The sequence below is a fragment of the Ricinus communis genome, chromosome 5 (genome assembly GCF_019578655.1).
Source record: "Ricinus communis isolate WT05 ecotype wild-type chromosome 5, ASM1957865v1, whole genome shotgun sequence".
NCBI classification, from domain to species: Eukaryota; Viridiplantae; Streptophyta; class Magnoliopsida; order Malpighiales; family Euphorbiaceae; genus Ricinus; species Ricinus communis.
The window spans coordinates 21,060,601-21,069,418 of record NC_063260.1 but is presented as its reverse complement, the minus strand read 5'-3'; positions in this window follow the sequence as shown (position 1 = coordinate 21,069,418).

Here is an 8,818-nt window from a genome sequence, read left to right as displayed (position 1 = left end):
TTTCAATTTACTATAAAACCTCCTCCAGTCCCATATATTCCCATACAGATACTGTCCTCAAAATACTCCAAGCCTGTTCCAGTAATAGCTTTCTTTGACACTGGAGCTCAAAGAAGCATGATGAACCCAATGGTTCTCCCATCAGAGTATTGGAAGCCCCATGATCAGTTCTTCAGGGCAGCCAATGGTCAAACCTTCAAAACTACTCTGATCACAAAGATGTGAAGATCGGAATTCAGTTCTTTCCTGATTGCGTTGTGTGGACACACATCATTGGTTCAGATCTTCCAAGCAAGGATATTCTGATAGGATTTGATGTTTATCACCAAGCTCAAAAGCTCCAAATCCTTCCAACTGGTATAAAGTTCAAAAGACAGTTTAGGTCATACACTGAAACTTCAAATCATTTCATGACGAATACTATTCCTCCATTCCTTTCATACACGGGAAAAATTCCTTCGATTCCCGTAATCCCATTCACATTTCCAACATCCTCTTCCTCTGTGGAAAAATCCACAATTCTATATCAGCCTCCCCTTCAAACTTAATGAAGACATTAACCCTACTAAAGCCACACACATGGGAATGTCTCCCACTGACCTAGCCCTTGCCCGATCAGAATGCCCCGACATCACAGGGTTTAATTGAGCCCACTACTTCACAAATGGGCTTGCCAAGCCTTTTATGTGGAGAAAAGGTCCGAAAGAATCCGAGGAAAAAGAGGCTTGTCATAGACTACAAACCTTTAAACCATTTCCTTCAAGACAACAAATTCCCTCTCCCTCGAATCTCAAATCTCAAGGTCCACATCCAAAAGGCCCAAGATTATTCCAAATTTGACCTAAAGGCGGGCTTTTGGCAACTCTTGAGAGATACAAAACTGCGTTTTGTATCCCTAATGCCCAATACCGGGATCGTTATGCCTTTTGGGCTCAAGACGGCCCCATCTCAATTCCGGAAGACAATGATTGAGATTTTTGGGCCTATCCTTTACTCTTCTTTGATCTATATCGACGACATCCTTCTATTTTCGGAAATGCTAGAGGACCATCACCAATCACAGTTTCCTTGCCATCATCCAAAAATATGGCATTATGCTATCCGAAAGAAGAGCTTTATCACAACGAGAAATTGAATTTCTTGGAATGCATTTCAAGAATGGCCGACACATATGGTCCCCACTGACAAAGGAACTTGATAATTTTCCTAAGAAAATTTATCAAAGAAACAAATTCAACAGCCTTGGAATCCTGAATTATGTTCGAGAGGCCATTCCACACTGTCTAGTTACACGTGCCACCTCTCAAAGATGCTCAAAAGAACCCCCTCCATGGGGAGCTGAACAAACAACGGTTGTCAAAATTAAAAGAGTCGGCCCACAATCCGCCACCTCTTACAATCCCGTCGGCCAGGAGAACTTATTCTCCAAACAGATACATCCCGACTATGCATGGGGGGCCATCCTCCTAGAAAAGCTCCACGACAAAGAACAACTGTGTGGATATGCATCGGGTCAGTTTTCCTCTTGGGAAAAACATTATCACACAACCTACAAGGAAATTCGCGCCAAGTACGGGATAAAAAGTTTGAATTCTTCCCGATTGACAAAGACTTCCCCGGTTCGGATGGATAACTCTTCCTTCCCAAGATTCTTGAATCCAACCGGGAAGACCTTGCCTCGAGCCCCAACTATTGCGATTAAAATCATGGTTCAAAGAGGTATGACTTTAAGGTTGAGCATATAAAAGGGATAAGAAACCTAATCCCGGATTTCTTATCCGGACTTTCTAAGCCCTCGGAATCGGCCTATAGTTCTTCTCACCTCTACAATAAATCTTCCCATAATCTTTATGGCCTCCTCATCCTTCGGATCCAACTGCAACCTCCTTCACCACCGGACCTTCCCAACAACCTTACAACCAAACAAGTCACAGACTTTGCCGTAAACATGATGTTCCATTATTTGGCAACTTTTCAACAAATCTTCTCACTCCCAATCCAACCCAACTTCTTCTTTCCGGACTACCCTTGGTGTTTGATTTACCACTTATCTCCGAACATCCAAAGCATGAAAGTGAGTTATGGTTTCTATGGTGCCTATCTACGATCATCATGCTATAGAGGTGCCTATTATGAATCTCTTACACTTCTTTAATAATGAAGCTAACTCGGGGTCTTATCCATGGAGATTCCTTACCCGGTTCAAGACTCCATACCAATGGACAGGAGATCTCCTTAAACTTATTCATGGGCACCAGTTATTCTCGGACAATAATTCCAGAGCTTGAATACCATGCTATTTTCATATTACAGGCCCTATCTCCGACTATCGGGAAGACACCTATGCAACTCAAAATATCCTCACTATTGGAGAACGCTTGATAGTCCTTTACATCTTGCTCCTCCACCAATCACAGAAAAACTAAAACGGGCCCTGCAGTACAGGAATGAATTAAGGACAGCTAATGTGTCTGCACCATTAGTCTGCACCTTCAATGGACATCAATCAACCGAACAATCCATAGAACATTTCTGTTTCTCCGATCTTCCAACTCCTCCTGGATGACCCTACCTTAACTGGTATGCGAAGAAGCCCTCATGCAAGACTCCCGTACCAATGGATGATGACTCATATGATGACGTCTTCTGACCACATACGACTGTCGGCCACTCTTTTATATTATTGTTTGTCCTTATTATGTAAGTGAAGTGTATTATTAGTCTCAGTGGGATGTCCACTAACCTTTGTTTGATAGTGTTGTATTATTAGTCTCAGTGGGATGTCCACTTTGTTTGATAGTGTCATATTATTAGTCTTAGTGGGATATCCACTAACTTTTGTTCGATAGTCATATTATTAATCTTAGTGGGATACCCACTAACCTTTGTACATTTTCTACCGACTCTCCACTCTATATAAGGAGAAGTCTTTGATAATAAGAGGAAAGCAAGTTTTCCTCTAAACAAGTCTCTTTAAAACTCTCTCTACACTCTCTTATGGCTTTCTAACTTTCTCATTTCTCTTCTCTTGATCCAATGGCAATGTTCTAATAGTTGCTACGATCTGTTTATGGTGTAATCCAAAAGAGCTAACTCAGCTAATTTAAAGATCCAAAAGAGTAGAAAGACCCCCATGGCAAGAGGCCGCTTGTGTCTTAACTTGAGGATCTGTCCATGATTAGTAATTATATAATATCACTAATTTATTATATATATCTATTACTTTTTATTATTATTTTGTATAAATTAAATTTTAAAATTATTAAAGTAAAATGACAATATTAAATACTTATCAAAATAAAATATAGTTAAAAATAATTATTTTTATAATATAATATATTTATAATTTAAATAAAATATTTAAATCATAAAATTATCAGTAATTATGTATTGGTACAAATAAGTAAATGATATTACTAAATATTTATTAAAATAAACTAGCAATTAAATATAATAAAAATTTAGTGACTATATAATAACACTAACTTCCTATATATCTATTATAAATTTTCTAATTTTTTAAAATTGTATAAGTAAAATGATAATATTGAGTGCTATTAAAATAAAATAATAATAATAAAATAAGATTATTTTTATAATATATAATATATTTTATTAAAATAAATATTTTAAATTAAAAATTTATATCGTATTGCTAGTAGATTATATATAGGAAAAGACCTCCATTTAACAGAAAATTTAAAACCTCCATTGTGGCGCTTCTCTTTCTTTTTTTTTCTCTGTCAAAATCAAGAAACAAAGTCTCTTAGATTTTTCTTTTCTTTTTCTCTTTTCAGTTCCTTCCTTCTTTCTATCACTCTCGTTGGTTTCTTTAGCCACAATAAGGTTTTTCAATGGCTAAGAATGATGATGACGACATTCCTGAAATGAATGATTTTGCTTCAGAAATTAACGATCGAATTGCCAGAATTTCAATTGGTATTCAGATTCTAAACCACGGTGGTAATGAGCTGATTAAGGACATTGAGAATCTGAAGAAACAACAGGAAGATTCCAAGAAAAATCTGAATCAACTGAAGATATTTCATGAACGCTTAAAAGAATGCGAGAATCTTGGCCTCGAGGCAAAAATTGCTTCTTTGAATAAGTCGACGCGTGATCTTAATTCTGCGTTTATTGGATCAGGGATTAAAGTCCAGAAATCTGGTGTCAAAAAGAAAAATGATGATCATAAAGGGACGTCCAAGAAAGAAGCATCTAATGATGATCTTGACAAGCAAGAAGGATCAGGTGTCGGTGCTGATGATACACCTATCGCTGGAGGACTTGAAGAAGATATGATCAGCTTGTTGGGTGCAGCAGACGCTTGGCCGGAGTAGAATTGGCCTAAGAAGTTATATTTTAGATTGAGACAATAGATTTCAAAGAGAAGATTGAATTGTACACTTAGAAACTTTTAAAGATTTATTTCTCTAGAATTCCTTCTCTTTCTTTCCAATTGTTTTTCTTCTTTTGTTTCCTTCCCTTTTCTCATAAACCAAACATGATCCAGAGCTAATTCGGATTTAGGTTTGTATTAGAAAAGGTTCTATTCTGTATTTACAACTGTAAATGTGTGTGAGTGAATTTTTTGGGCAAAATTGGCTACTATCCAATTAAGGAGCCACGCACAAAATGAAACAATTCGTGCTGATAAAAGATGTTGGGAATGATACTACTAAGTGCAGTTTCTATGCAAGGAGTTCTATCATATGATAGATTGTGATTGAAGTTTCGTAGTGTATCGAAGAATCAAATTTTAGTTAGGTAGTTTGTTAGTTTTAGCGGGAAATATATTGCTGAGTTGGCAGGTGGTTATTAGCTGTCAAGAACTGATTGTACATTACTACATTTAGCAGAATGGTATTCCTAAGGTGTTTCTCATAAAGCAGTAATTTCAATGGTCACTGCTAGCTACTAATTTTATTTTCCCATACCTAAAGCAGTAATCAAGTAACCTGACCATAACACTGAACAAAAATTAATGGCTTCTAAACAGAACAGTATTCCACAGTTCATTTATTTTGATTCAAAACAGAACAGTATTCCACACTTAAACCTAATTCAGATAGTTCTGTCAACTCTGCTATCTTTTGCTTCCATTGCCGATAAATGCAAGTATTTCCTTGCTACAGCCACAAAGCTTATTCCCCATAACAAACAAACCAACTAGAGATCAAGTGACCATAATTTGTTCGACTATAATGCATGCGGCAACCATTTAAGGAATTAAAACAAGTTATTCAAATTTCAATGATATTTGTTAGAGAAGAAAAATCAGAGAAGATCGCTGCTAGTAAGTACTGATTTAAACTGTATTCGTATTCGAACATGATTCCTAGTTAAACTTTCCCCAAGGAAACTATTTTCTCTCCTAAAATTTACAACTTGATCAATCTCAACTTCTGTATTTATCAGCACAATATATGAATAAAGCATGTAAAAACTACTGGGCAAACAGACAAAGCACTAAACCAAAATAAAGTTCTTTTATCAAAGCCATCAACACTAAGACCACTCCTAACAACCATTGCATCTCCTGAGACAAATTGCTAAATTTCTTATCAGACTTGCCATGATAGAAGCTCATCAGTCCTTCTTGGCCTTTCTGCTTTTCTTGAGTTGATTCCATAGTTTGCATCTCATCAAATTGATTACTTCCGTCTCCTTGTCTTCCATCATCATATTAAGCTCGTCTACGGGTGGTGCCAGCAAGCGATTAAGCACTGGTTCCATCTCTATAATTTTCTTCTTACATTTTTGGAGTTCAGCTTCCAGCGATGGTAATGCATCCTTGCGAGGCATCTCCGAATTCAGCAGTTCTTGATGCATCCAGAACAACTCCAAGCGAAAAATCTCATTGAGCAATAGAAGAATTTGTCCATCAATATTTTCTTGCTCTCTGCCTTGGTGCGGCCCTGCTTCCTTTCTCCTCGCTGTCCTTCCTTTGGTTGGCTCCTGCTTGTTCTTGGGTTTCTGCTTCTTCCAGATTTTTTCATCAAAGAATTTAAGAAAATCAAGATACCTTTGGATTTCATCAGACTTTGTACCTTCAGATACCCATTGCAGAGAATTTTTTAGCACTTGGAATTTCTTTATCATATCTTCATCATTTCGCTTCAAATACATGATTTTAGAAAGCAGACCAGACAGCCTAAATCCCAGTCTCATAGCTTCATCCTTCTTCTTTTCGTTTTTATCTTTCTTGAATTCATGCAACAGCGCGTGCATCCTGGTTTCCAGTCCCTGAATGTTCTCATCAGAAGACATTAATTTCTTTGTCTTTTCTTCGAGATCCTCGATCTTGCAAGAACCGATCACATGTTCATTTATCAAGGCTTTCAAATTCAGAATCGTTTCTCCTTTCTTGAGCCCCTCGGTGTCCGTGTTTTGATTCCCACTTGTAATCTGAATCCGACGTTTAGGATTTTTGTACCTGGTACTATCTGCATTACTTGTATCTCTTCCACTTCCACTTCCACTGTGAGGAAATTTGCGTTTCTTTGCAGGCATTAGCCAAGTATTCTGCTCTGAACTCTTATTGGGTTGACTGGAAGGGTGAGGTTTATCATAAAGTTTCTCCTTGTCTTGTTTGTTAGCCATTTATGATTTCTAAGGAATATCAATGAACAGAAAAAGAAAAGAACCAAAATGCACGCAGAGAGTAGTAAACAAAAAGAATCAAGAAACAAAGAATGAGATAAAAAGAAAAGAATGTTTGATGATATTGCAGAGCTTTTCTTGGCTTCTGAGAGAGAGGCGCTAAATTGTGGGTTTTGAAAATGGGTTCTTTTTTTTTTCTCTGTCAAGGGAATAGGGAGAACTGAACTGTGGGTTCTGTTAGCTGTTGCCGTTAAAAGGCTTATATTTTCTCAAGGGGGAAAGTATCAGTCACCTCGCGGTTACACTTGGTTAAAGACTGTGCGATAGAATGAGGTGAAACAATTGGCTAATCCAGAGCTCACCCAGAATTTAAGTGTTTAACCGTTATTTAATGTAATCTTAGGTTTCATTGAAAATTAAAACAAACCAGGTCCATTATTATTGGTTTGATTATAAAATTAAATTTATAGATATAATTTAATAAATTATTTAATATTTAATATTAATTTATAATATTTTAAAAAATAATAGTAAACTAGTTATTTTAAATTTTATTAGTACAATAATATAAAAATTATTTTTAAAAATTTATTTATTAATTCTAATATTATATAAATTAATACTACTAATATAATTAATATTATTATTTTTTAAATTAAAATCTATTATATAATTAAAATTAATTTATTAGTGAATATATATTTAAAAATATTATCTTTTATAATTAGAATCATTATCTAATTAACAAACTAATTTTTTAGTTAATATAATATTAAAAAATAATTGATATGTTATTTTTTAGAATAATTATTATCTAATAAAGAATTAATTTATTATTAATATGTTACTTTTTATGACTAGAATGAGCGTTTAATTAGAAATATAACTTATTAATTAATAAATTAATAGAAAAATTATAAAATTTCAAATAAATTTAAATATCATTTGTTAAAAGTAAATACACCTATAAAAATAAAAATATTATGTGTCGGAGATTAAACATACATGTTAAAAAAGAAATAGATATCAAAAATTAATATATATATATATATATATATATATATTAGACAATTTAAGTTATAGAGAGACACGGGCTTTTATATACATTTTTTTATTTTCTTTATTTTTTTATTTTTTTATTGAGCGTGATTATGATTCATCAAGTCAAAACATGCATATACAATATCTTTTTAATTCAATAAAAATGACTGTAGTATTTTTTTTAAAGAAAATTTATTTATTTAATAACTATAGCATCCTAGTTTTTACTCATTAAATTATCCAATTAAAAACTAAAAACATTTTAGACTAATAAAGGATTCACACACACTCACTCACTCTTGAATGATTAGTTTTATTTATAATTTAACAGCTTCTCTTGATGAGAATAAAAGAGTAACCTAATAAATGGGGCATTACTGGTGTGATGGCTAATAATATTCATTTAAGATCTTAGCTTTATTATTGCCCTTCCCATAACCTTTTTTATTTTGGTCATTGCTTATGCAATCACCTTATATATTAATAAACTGAAGAATGCATGATAAGAAAATGTGCTTATTTTCTTAGTCCAGTTCAATGGGTGGAAGCATCCACCTGGGTTTGTGACTTCACCAAGTGGCCCATCAACAACTACGTAACCCTCGACAGCACCCATTAACACCACATGGCATTTGCCCGGCCCGGATGGCCAAGATTCTCCGTGCGACTATACTCCTTCGCATTGTGATAGGCAGATACTAAATCAAATTAAATATGAGAAGTATATCTATGATTCTTTTCTAAATAATATCACCTCGGCCCTTTAAAAGGTAGCTTCCTTTTAATACATCTTGAATGCCAAAACTCGTTACCAAACAAAAGAAAAAGAAAATAAAATATAAATGTCCAAAAAGGGAAAACTAATGTATAGTTATGTACACAATAACCGCACACAAAAATCATGTTATCATGATCCATCACCATTCATCAAATCCCAACAAACAGAACGTGAAACGAAAGAAGATGTACAAAGACGATTTACCCTTAAATTTATATCTAATCGTTGAATATATCTAATTTAATTTATATCAGTAAATAATATTTTAAATTTATATCTAAAAATTAAATATATGTAATGTAAACTGCTTTAATAAATAGTCATCTTAATTAATGTACAATGATCATATATACTTAATTAAATTTAAAAGAAAAAAATTAGATTTTTATTAATTTA